Below are 12981 nucleotides of genomic sequence, written 5' to 3' on the forward strand. Positions count from 1 at the left end.
CGTATGATGATTGTACGGGAAATACTATACCAGGTAAAAAAGAATTCTAACTCTAAATGGAAACGTAACTCTGTTTTTTCATTAAGTAGGACAGAATACTCGGATAGTAGATTCTTTTAGTCACTTTCGGCATAAGTGTTTGAAATGGTTGAATCAAGCAGTGCTACTCTGGGCATACCGGTGGAACTTTTGGAACATGAGGGGGTTTGAGAAAGGGTTTGTCAGAACAAATTTCCGAAATTTTATGATGCCACATGTAAGTACAAATGGGGTCAGTCGTAGCGTCGGCATATACCTACATAAATGCAGCACAGGTGAATATCCAAGATGCGCCGTTTGACAGTCACTTCTAACCGTGGCAGATTATGTTTCTCAAGAAGCTGAAATATGTCGGTCAGTGCAGATGTGGTTGTGTTCATAGACAAAACATTTTACCTTAATTTCTTAGGATGGCAGGTGATGGGCCTTCCATATGATGTTCATCGAGATAGCCACCAGCTACCAGCAAACCCCCACCTTAAAACAGCTATATAAACAAATATATTGAGAATGAGATAAATGGGAACACAATATCAAAACATTTTCTTCAGATAGATATTTCCAAATAGATGTTCCTTATCTTAACAACCAGTAAGAAAATTATATGTGGCATAATGATATTTCTATGATTACATTGTCGCTTTCATTTGATATTATCCTGTGGAAAATATAATTGACATATATTGGATAGAGAAAGGGTCATAGAAAGTTTTCTTTTATATACTTTATCAATACAGTAGATACTAGTATCAGATTCATTAGTGGACTACAGATTAATCAATTTCATCGCCATTAGCTCATTTAGTTTTAAAAACTCTGGATCAAGATTTGGAATGGTCAATATTTAGGAGAAAATCAGTTTTTTAGATTAATTCTCAGTAAGCTCAACCTCTCCAAAGTAAGATGAGACTGAGGTTACATTACATAACTCCTTTTTTGTGTAATATTCAATCTAAAAATGCTATTTTGACAAAGCTTAATATGAGAGTCACCATTAGCCTGTCACTCAGAATTCTAAATGTGAAAGGCATCTAGAATATGTAAAGGGAGGTAACTCTAATTATTTTTCAATGACAAAGCAGTCAAGTAATGGTCAAATGCTGTGAAACTTCAGAGGAGCTGTATGATATAAGATCAATTTTTAATCAATGATGGTTCTTAATTTTGGAACTAAAATTCATGTTACCCTGGTAAAATACTAGCCACTCAGCTTTAATGATCTCTCTAGCTCAGTTAATTGAGCTTTAGTCTAGTAAATAGAGGTCACAGGTTCAAATCCCAGCAGAGACATTGAAATAAATAAAGATCATTTTTATTGACGACGCAATGCCCTTCTTGTTAAGAAAGATAACAGCACAGTCAAAGTATTTGTCAGTAGGAAAAATACACAGACCAATAAATCAATTTCCAGTCTCAACATCTCATTCACCAAAGTAGGCATGGTACAAATTTGCTCTTAAGGATTAGATAGAGAGAAAAGAAGCATCAGGGAAAAATGAAAGTAGTCATTTCCTTCATTTAAGAGTTATCAAAAATCATTCAGAGACCATCATATTGCAACAGCTATTGGCACCTCGCAAGACACTTTGTAAATCCCTGTCCAACACTTTGTAAATCCCTGTTTATTCAAAGGATGAAACACCTACAGGGGATGTTGTAGAATGCATGTACAAGATCAAATGTAAGAACTCTGATGCATCTTATACAGGAGAAACTGGAAGGGGATTATGGGTCTGACTTGGTAAACATTAAAAGACACAAAAACACAAGAAAGCAGAAAATATTTGACAAGATTGGGGCAGAAATAATTGATTCTGACATACATCAACAAAGGACCACTGGTCAATCATGTTGCCCAGCAATACCATGTGATTAAATGGATTACAAAGCATTAGATTGGAAAACAAGCTCTTTTTAGCTGGCAGGTCAAGAAAGCACCTGCTCCCCCGTTTCTCCTGTATATATAGCCTATATGAAAAATGCTGAGACCCTTGAGGCCCTATGTGAGTTCTATCTGTGATGTTTACATCCTCCAGTACATGTAGGGTACAATAATTTTTTCCTGGAATAATTCTATACTTCCTTGACCATTTCAAGTGGATAGACAGAGTTATAGTACATTTCCAAACTGTATTCCACATAGCTAGTTTGACCAGTTATCAAATTCCAGAGCAATAGAGAAAGAACAAAGAACAACACCAACTTGTCAACAAAATCAGGATTCCAGCTCAAATTTGATTTAACTCCGACAAGATATGATCAATATGGTTATTCTCTTCTGTCTTACAGTGTTGTCATATAGATACTATATCTCATTCAATATATTATCGTATCATTTTGTTCTACAATAGGTTTGTACTTGAAACATTAATAGTACAGTGCAGTCAAATAGGCCACAGAAATAGCTATCTATTTATAAAGGTTGATGACCAAACATGGTCACTTTGAAAAAGGATGCTGGTTTGCTGGGTTCATTGCCCTCTCAGTATCCAGAATCATGATGAGGCAGCTGCAGGGTCTGTAGCTAGAAGCTACCACTTAAACCAATCAAACTCAGTTTGAGTTCAAACTTCACACACTGCTTTCCTAAACAACAACTTGTTATTTTTGGATTGCTTTTCAAAGTCAAAATATCAATTTAAGTCAAAGCCAATGTCACAAATTTTATAAAAAGAATATTAATTTTGACATGAAAAAAACTTGAGTTCTGGTCAATAACTGCTTCCCCTGCACTGATCAATCTCAAAACTTATAAAACAATCCATGGACAATTAATCAATGGAGAGAATCAATATCATTCAATGACACCTCGTGTTCTGTGATTTGTCTTACCCAGTCTAGAGACATAATAAGCCGATACTTTGTAATATGGTGTTACAAACTATTTTTAAGTTTCGACTCTTTGTTGCTTACCTAATTGAGGAAGTCAAATTGATGATCCATTAAGCTTTCCTGGCATGAATGGAATTATTTTGTACCTGTCTTTACTTAACACAGAGGATAACTGTTCTTGTTTTCCAAATAGGTCATCCTCTAGTATAGTGAGCTAATGCTTTGATGTAATTCATATTCACAGATATATTTTGATATTCTCTGTCATTAATATTGAGAAATTTGTACCTACATACACACCATATCTATCCTGTATTAAGGTTTGTATGGGGTTTACATATTACATGGGTGGGCTTATTACAGGACATGAAATGTCATTGGTTTATAATTTTACTTAGCAACAATATAGGAAGTTATTGCCGTGTATATTGCAGGATACATATGATAAGTAATTTCTGTAACTGGCAACATATTTTAGCATTTGATCTAATAAATAACATAGACATTGCCTCTAATTAGTGGAATTTTCCCTATGGGTATAGAAAAAAACGCAATTTGATAAAGATTAAATGTGAAAAAGGCTACTGTACCTGATGATTGAAAAAAAATTTCTGATTACACAATGTAAGTGGGGGATTCATGTGGTGAAGTATAGTAAAAACCTACCCAAAAGGCCATTCTTATGATTTATAACTAATACCTGTCTTTGAAGACTAACTGCCTAATACTGCCACTTTTCTTTACTTACTGGGGTGCTTTTTACAAACAAGTTTGGTTTAATATCTAATGTACCAGGGCTACTTTGTTGAGAAGGCTAGCACTGAACGATTTCCAGTCATACGAGTTGGTTATGTATTGCTTATGTATGACTGTTTTGAACTTTCATGCATACCTCATATATACCAAAGTAAAACTTTTTTTATCATGTCGTTAGGTATTATTGAGTAAATAAAGGTTTTCTTGTGAGATGCTATATTCTGATGTGATGTAATTTTCCCAATATTTACAGATCAACAAAAACAAAACAACCTGTCCTGCTCTGAACTTTCGTCCACAGACTCACTCAGAGATGATGATGCAAGCCCCAACCCTAAACCAACGATGAGGTGCTCAAGTGAGTGTCCCAGTCATGTGACTCCTACACTCATCAATCCAATGTTGGCTGTAGTACAACAACGCACTTGCATCTTTCTGCGTAGAGTAAGACAGACAGTGCTGGGTTGGTGATGGTGTTCAATGTAAGTATGTCAATCTTTGCCAGCAGACTTACTTATATCATAAAACATTGTCTGATGTGAGGTATTATAACACTTTATACTACCAAACAACTGTATCATGTCATGTATCACCTTTATAAAATAACACATTGTCTGTGATAAAATAGTAGGAGGTTAAGCATGTCCTACATGTAGTCTTTGTTGTGAGGTTATCAGAGTGTCAGAATGTCATACATATGACACAACAACAACAGTCATTGGTCAAAAGTCTGGTATTTGTTGTCATTTGGATTTGTTTATATGGTGGAATATGCATGTCTTGAAGAATGTTGTAGATTGTAACTGATAGATCTAGACCAAGGTGAAATATGCTAGGAATGTTATTGATGTGGTATTTACAGGTGAGGTTGGATATCTGTGTGATATAATTTTTAGGTAACATGTGTATGTCCTAAAAGTAATTCTACGAAAAGAAAGAGTGTTAATCTAAGTCTGTCCCTCCCCACCCCTCAGTCTGAAGGATATTGATCTTACCTCCCCACCCCTCAGTCTGACAAATATTGATCTTACCTCCCCACCCCTCAGTCTGAAGGACATTGATTTTACCTCCCAACCTCTCAGTCTGAAGGACATTGATCTTACCTCCCCACCCCTCAGTCTGAAGGACATTGATCTTACCTCCCCACCCCTCAGTCTGACGGATATTGATCTTACCTCCCCACCCCTCAGTCTGAAGGACATTGATCTTACCTCCCCACCCCTCAGTCTGAAGGACATTGATCTTACCTCCCCACCCCTCAGTCTGAAGGACATTGATTTTACCTCCCCACCCCTCAGTCTGACGAATATTGATCTTACCTCCCCACCCCTCAGTCTGAAGGACATTGATCTTACCTCCCCACCCCTCAGTCTGAAGGACATTGATCTTACCTCCCCACCCCTCAGTCTGAAGGACATTGATTTTACCTCCCCACCCCTCAGTCTGAAGGACATTGATTTTACCTCCCAACCTCCCAGACTGAAAGATAGTAATTTTACCTCCCCCATCCCTCAGTCTGAATGGTAAATACTACCTCCCCACCAATCAGTCTGAAAGATATAAATCCTACCACACACACCCCCCTCCCCCTCAGCTTTATAAATATGAATACTTCCCCACCCTTCAGCCTGTAGGATATGAATCCTTCCCCACCACCCCTCAGCCTTGAGGAAATTAATCCTACCTCCAAAGCCCTCAGCCTGCAGGATATGAATCCTACCTCCCCAGCCCTCAGCCTGAAGGATATGGATCCTACTCCACCTCCCCTCAGCTTGCAGGATATGAATCCTACCTCCCCAGCCCTCAGCCTGCAGGATATGAATCCTTCCCCAAAACCCCTCAGCCTGCAGGATATGAATCCTACCTCCCCAGCCATCAGCCTTAAGGATATGAATCCTACCTCCCCAGCCCTCAGCCTGCAAGATACGAATCCTTCCCCAAAACCCCTCAGCCTGCAGGATTTGAATCCTACCTCCCCAGCCCTCAGCCGGCAGGATATGAATCCTTCCCCATCCTTCAGCCTGTAGGATATGAATCCTTCCCCACCCTTCAGCATTAAGGAAATGAATCCTACCTCCCCAGCCCATAGCCGGCAGGATATGAATCCTACTCCACCTCCCCTCAGCCTTATGGATATAAATCCTACCTCCCTTACTCCAGACTACAGGATGGGAATCATAACACATTTGAATTGGTTTATTTATAAACGCAGTAGGGAGTAGTTGTCTCAGTAAAGCACAGCAGTACAGCAGTATGTACAGTGGTGGATGGTTATTATAAGGCACAGGATGCTACAGATGAATAGTGGAGGTTACAGTGCCTGGAAGAGATTGAACTTGTACCAGTGTGAGGTGTGATCATAGTTTATAGGAAATACCTGTCAGTGGGAAGCTAGGTCTCATCTGTGTAGGTGTTAATATTTCTGTGGTATGAGTGAGGACTAGATCAGATCCGGGCAGGAATTGATACTGAATACATGGTAGGTATACATATATATCATTATGTGACATGAATATTAGTTTTGAAAAGATTAAAATGAAAGTTAATGTAAATTTGATGTGAGGATTTTTTTTTTTTTATTTTATGCTACAGTTTTAAAGATAAGAAGTCAATTCTAGACAAAGGAAGACTGTTTATGGTTTCCTAACCTATGCCTATGCAATTATTCCTCATAAAAAAATTACTGTGAATGAAGCCTGATGTTGATAGATTTGATATTGCTTGACAGCAGAAATATGTGTACTTAAGGAGACATCATATAGCACGGCTAAGTAATTACAATGTTTGTGTATAAGGGGATTCCTTTATGCCAGGCAGTCATGAATCGTTCTATTTTGTATGCAAGGCTAGTCAACTATGATGAACTGTTGACAGATATATGTTGCAATTAGCTTCTAAGTTATGATCAGTAATACACTGCTGATACAGAACTTTGAAGGTAAGTAACAGACACCATTTAAAAAAAAAATTGAATTGTTAAACAATTTTTATCAGTTGGATGTAATTCATTTCAAGATGTTTTATCAAGAGTTGAATCATGGTTATGTTTTGAAATTAATTTGGGGTCTTTCAGGGAAAAAGTAATATACAGTCAAACCTCGTTAACTCGAAGTCGATGGGACCACGAAAATACTTCGAGTTATCCGAGTCTTCGAGATAGCCGAGTTCATGAGTTTTGGTGCAAAGATTTTTAATGTTCCTACGTTCCTTGTACTTTTTGTCACTTTTTGGCTATATACGAGCTTGATGTAGATTCCGGTAATAAGCAAACATATTTTGTTCTTGATCGTTGAAAAACCAGAATTGATAATTAAATTAGGTGCAGTTTGCTTATTATTTAGAAACCATCAATTTCGTTCTGTCAGTCCTTTTTATATGCTTTTATCCCTATGTGACACTCATTAATTCTGCCCTAAGTACTTAAGCCAATTAAATAATTGTTTCACTCATTTGTCGGTTTAATTGAGCACAGGTGACCGTTTCATGCGTACTCCTGTAAAAACATTAAGCCTAGTACCGGGCCAGTGTTGTGATTGAAGCTTAGTTCCGCTTCAAGTGTATACACAGGTCGGTGTTTGTTATGGCTGACAGACACGGAAATTACGCAATGTGAGTAGAACTTCACTTTTTATCGCCGATATCTATCAATTATAAGATCTAACGGTTACCTTTTATCATTCAATTAAATAACAATAAACACTTTTCTAAAACATGAATATTGTTAATTACAGTATTGTTCATTAATATTCACTTGTAAAGCCTATTGTCGGTAAAATTGCAAAACGGCGTAGCGCATCAGCAATGTAATTGACCGGCACAAAATTTATACTTCAAGTTTTCCGATCATATTCAGTATATGTTTTGTTGTTGGGACCAAATTTTTACTTCGAATTAACAGAGTTTTTCGAGTTTTATCGAGTTTTGAGTTTTGATTACTAGAATAAAGAGAAGATTTTGCCGGGACCGACAAAGTGCTTCGAGTTAAACGGGGGAAAAAGTTCGAGTTAACGAAGTTCGATAATTTTTTATGCATATGAGCAAAATATTGGTTCCTGTTAAATATGTGCTTAAAACCCAGTACATATAAGATATATATATCTCTAGTCTATAGATATTAAATACATACTGGCATTTCTTATAAAGGTAGCTTTTATGCTTCCCCCAGTTTATCAAAGAAACATATCTATTGGCAGAGATGAAGACGATATATAATGAAGACGGAAGATAGGACTATCTCTGCAGATGTTGTCTAGGGTAGCTTGACAGGTTGGAGCATCAGTAAATCCAGATTGTTATGATAGAACTGATAATGTGGCTATTATCATGGGGATCCCTGCTGTATCTGTTATTACTTGTAGTGGTCTTATCAGAGGATTAGACTAAGGATTTACTGGGTTCTGGGTACAATCTTTAAACATGTTGTTCCTGTTGATAACAGTGATCTATTTCAATTAGGCTACCAGTACTAATTATTTTAAATATCTGACTTCTGATGTCTTCTTGGTGATCTCAGAGTGATCAATATGCCTTCTAAGACTTTGTTTGGTAATCTTTGTATCTGAGTTGATTATCTCTAAATCATTCTTCAAGGACTGATATGAAAAACTCTTAATCTGACCTTAATACTTTTTGATAATCTCTTAATATGATTTCCAGTACTAGAATATTTCTTAACACATTTCCTGTACTTGAAAATTCATTTATTTGCTTTCTATAATAAATTTATACATGCTTAAATTAGATCTTTATCATTTAACTATAGTTTACAATAACCAAGTCTTACAGTGAGTCAAACTTTTATGTGTTGGTCTTGACAAACTTTTATGTGTTGGTCTTGACTCATTGTAATATAATGTAACCAGGTCTTACAGTGAGTCAAACTTTTATGTGTTGGTCTTGACTCATTGTAATATAGTATAATCAATCCCTACAGTGAGTCAAACTTTTATGTGTTGGTCTTGACTCATTGTAATATAATGTAACCAGGTCTTACAGTGAGTCAAACTTGTATGTGTTGGTCTTGACTCATTGTAATATAATATAATCAATCCCTACAGTGAGTCAAACTTGTATGTGTTGGTCTTGACTCATTGTAATATAGTATAATCAATCCCTACAGTGAGTCAAACTTTTATGTGTTGGTCTTGACTCATTGTAATATAATGTAATCAAGTCCTACAGTGAGTCAAACTTGTATGTGTTGGTCTTGACTCATTGTAATATAATGTAATCAAGTCCTACAGTGAGTCAAACTTGCATGTGTTGGTCTTGACTCATGGTAATATAATGTAATCAAGTCCTATAGTGAGTCAAACTTGTATGTGTTGGTCTTGACTCATTGTAATATAATGTAATCAAGTCCTACAGTGAGTCAAACTTTTATGTGTTGATTTTGACTTAATACATGTTAGAGATAATAATTATGTATTGTAATGATTCTTGCTGACTAATGTTGGATCAAATTGATTGCAGTATGTGTCAAACTGTGTCTGACACAGTAGATATGTGTTCAGTCTGGTAGAATGGTCTTGAAACATCAAACATTTCTTTTTTTTTTAAATTCTTCTGGAAAAAGTTTCTCACACACTATGGTGGCATGGAAGTAAAACCGAAAAAATAAATTTGGCCCTCCTTCAAACTCTACAGGCATTGATGATTAATTATTGGCCCAGGGTACTGTGAGGTTCAACAAACAGTGGATGCAGGGATAATTGAAACCAGATCTCGCCATATGTAGATGTTTACATAACTCACAAAATACATGCTAAGGTCAGACTGTAGGCATTTTATATGTAACGTGTATAATTATATATACGAGACCAAAATACCTGGATGGGATTTATGTATTAATGCATGATGGGACTATATCAAACAATTAAAGCCTGTTAAATAATTGTTCCAGTTCACTAGGATTTACATTAATTATAATTTTATGGCCCTGTAAACATTGCCTCTGACATTTAATCAGAGTCTAGAGGTTATGTGTTGGGACCCATGCCTTATTACCCTTAATCCTATGTCAGTGGCTTTTAATCACAGATTTAGGTTTTAATTACCTTCTTGGCCTTATTGTTTGTACATAATAAGTCCAATTTCTGATTTTAAGTCACAGATTAGGTTTTAGCTTCTTGGGCTTATTGTCTCGTAATAACACAAGTCCATGACTTTAATTTGATAATTAGGATTAATCTTTTGGAGCTTATTATCATTTGATAATTCCAATACATAACTTTAAGTTGTGGACTAGAGTTTAACTCCTTGGACTAATTGTTCTGTAATAAGTTCAACACTTTACTTAAGTTGGAGATTAGGGTTAAGCTTCTATTCATATTGTCCTTTATTTAGTCCTGTTCTTGACCTAGGTTTAGCTCATTGGGCTTATTGTCCTGTAGTAAGCAAAATCCCTGGCTTTAATTGACTTGGCTTATTGCAGGATATATGATGAAATTAGTTATAGTTAATCTATTTGACCACATGTTTGGAGATGCTGCCTCGATACTTGCACCGAACTTTATATTTAAACTATAGTTTGCATAGTAATGTAATAACAGGGTCTGTGCCATCCTCTATGTAAACTCCTTAAGATCTTTTTCTTATACTTGGGCAACTTACCAAGCAGATATTCAGATACTTATTAAATACATGCATTACTTATTGATAGTTTGGAAGTTGTAAGGTATACACTGAACGGAATAGATTTATACATGTATTTTTGCTTTGTGTGCATTCTATGTGTGTATAGTGTGTGACAGATGTGGAAGAGTGCTATAATACTACTCAGACACTTTTTACTGAGTATTGTAATAGACTGTAACTACAGTGTCTGTCATGTGGCACACTGACTGACAGCAGAAGATGCTGGGTGTGGGAAGTTAACAATGTAGTGTCTTTTATGTGGTACACTGACTGCTGGGCTGTAGATGCTGGGTGTGAGAAGCTTCCTACGTAGCGTCTGTTGTGTGGCACACTGACTGCTGAATGTAGATGCTGGGTGTGAGAAGCTTCCTATGTAGTGTCTGTTGTGTGGCACACTGACTGCTGGACTGTAGATGCTGGGTGTGAGAAGCTTCCTATGTAGTGTCTGTTGTGTGGCACACTGACTGCTGGGCTGTAGATGCTGGGTGTGAGAAGCTTCCTACGTAGTGTCTGTTGTGTGGCACACTGACTGCTGGGCTGTAGATGCTGGTCATGAGAAGCCTCAAATGTAGTGTCTGTTATGTGGTACACTGACTGCTAGGCTGTAGATGCTGGTCGTGAGATGCTTCCTATGTAGTGTCTGTTGTGTGGCATACTGACTGCTGACTGTAGATGCTGGGTGTGAGAAGCTTCGAATGTAGTGTCTATTATGTGGCATACTGACTGCTGGGCTGTAGATGCTGGGTGTGGGAAGCTACCAGCACTGTGTGTCCCATGGCACACTGACTGCTGACTGTAGATACTGGGTGTGGGGAGCTACCAGCACTGTCTGTCCCATGGCACACTGACTGTAGATACTGGGTGTGGGAAGCTACCAGCACTGTCTGTCCCATGGCACACTGATTGCTGACTATAGATACTGGTTGTGGGAAGCTACCAGCACTGTCTGTCCCATGGCACACGGACTGCTGACTGTAGATGCTGGGTGTGGGAATCTACCAGCACTGTCTGTCCCATAGCACACTGACTGACGGGCTGAAGATGCTGGTCATGAGAATCCGCAAATGTAGTGTCTGTTATCTGGCACACTGACTGACGGGCTGTAGGTGCTGGCCGTGAGATGCTTCCTATGTAGTGTCTGTTGTGTGACACACTGACTGCTGGCTGGTTATGAGAACTCTACCCAGTAATGTGTCTGTCCTCATTGTGTGAAAGCTGCTGTCTGTGTAATTACAATTTGTAAGGTATGTATGTTTGTCTGGTATCACCGTAGCTTGTTCTACTGTCGACAAAAGCATGTTTGTCTCAATGTTGACTCGTTGAAGTACAAATTACATTGTATGTATTTGTTTCAAAACATAAAAGTTTAATATTTGTTATCAGTCTGTTGTTTACAATTTGGAACCTCTAAACTACATGTAATTACATTGGAGACAGGACCTCCAAACTACATGTAATTACATTGGAGACAGGCCCTCCAAACTACATGTAATTACATTGGAGACAGAACCTCCAAACTACATGTAATTACACTGGAGACAGAACCTCCAAACTACATGTTATTACATTGGAGACAGAACCTCCAAACTACATGTAATTACATTGGAGACAGAACCTCCAAACTACATGTAATTATATAGGAGACAGGACCTCCAAACTACATGTAATTACATTGGAGACAGAACCTTCAAACTACATGTAATTATATAGGAGACAGGACCTCCAAACTACATGTAATTACATTGGAGACAGAACCTCCAAACTACATGTAATTATATTGGAGACAGAACCTCCAAACTACATGTAATTAGAGAGGAGACAGAACCTCCAAACTACATGTAATTACATTGGAGACAGAACCTCCAAACTACATGTAATTATATAGGAGACAGAACCTCCAAACTACATGTAATTACATTGGAGACAGAACCTCCAAACTACATGTAATTACATTGGAGACAGGACCTCCAAACTACATGTAATTATATAGGAGACAGGACCTCCAAACTACATGTAATTATATAGGAGACCGGACCTCCAAATTACATGTAATTACATTGGAGACAGAACCTCCAAACTACATGTAATTACATTGGAGACAGAACCTCCAAAATACATGTAATTATATAGGAGACCGGACCTCCAAACTACATGTAATTACATAGGAGACAGAACCTCCAAACTATATGTAATTATATAGGAGATAGAACCTCCAAACTACATGTAATTACATTGGAGACAGAACCTCCAAACTACATGTAATTATATAGGAGATAGAACCTCCAAACTACATGTAATTAAATTGGAGACAGAACCTCCAAACTACATGTGATTACATTGGAGACAGAACCTCCAAACTACATGTAATTACACTGGAGACAGAACCTCCAAACTACATGTAATTACATTGGAGACAGGACCTCCAAACTACATGTAATTAAATTGGAGATAGAACCTCCAAACTACATGTAATTAAATTGGAGACAGGACCTCCAAACTACATGTAATTACATTGGAGACAGAACCTCCAAACTACATGTAATTATATAGGAGATAGAACCTCCAAACTACATGTAATTACATTGGAGACAGAACCTCCAAACTACATGTAATTACACTGGAGACAGAACCTCTAAACTACATGTAATTATATAGGAGACAGAACCTCCAAACTACATGTAATTATATAGGAGACAGAACCTCCAAACTACATGTAAT

This window comes from Ylistrum balloti, unplaced genomic scaffold (assembly GCF_031769215.1).
Source record: "Ylistrum balloti isolate Yb309-2 unplaced genomic scaffold, AGI_CSIRO_Ybal_v1 Utg370870, whole genome shotgun sequence".
In the NCBI taxonomy this organism is placed as follows: Eukaryota; Metazoa; Mollusca; class Bivalvia; order Pectinida; family Pectinidae; genus Ylistrum; species Ylistrum balloti.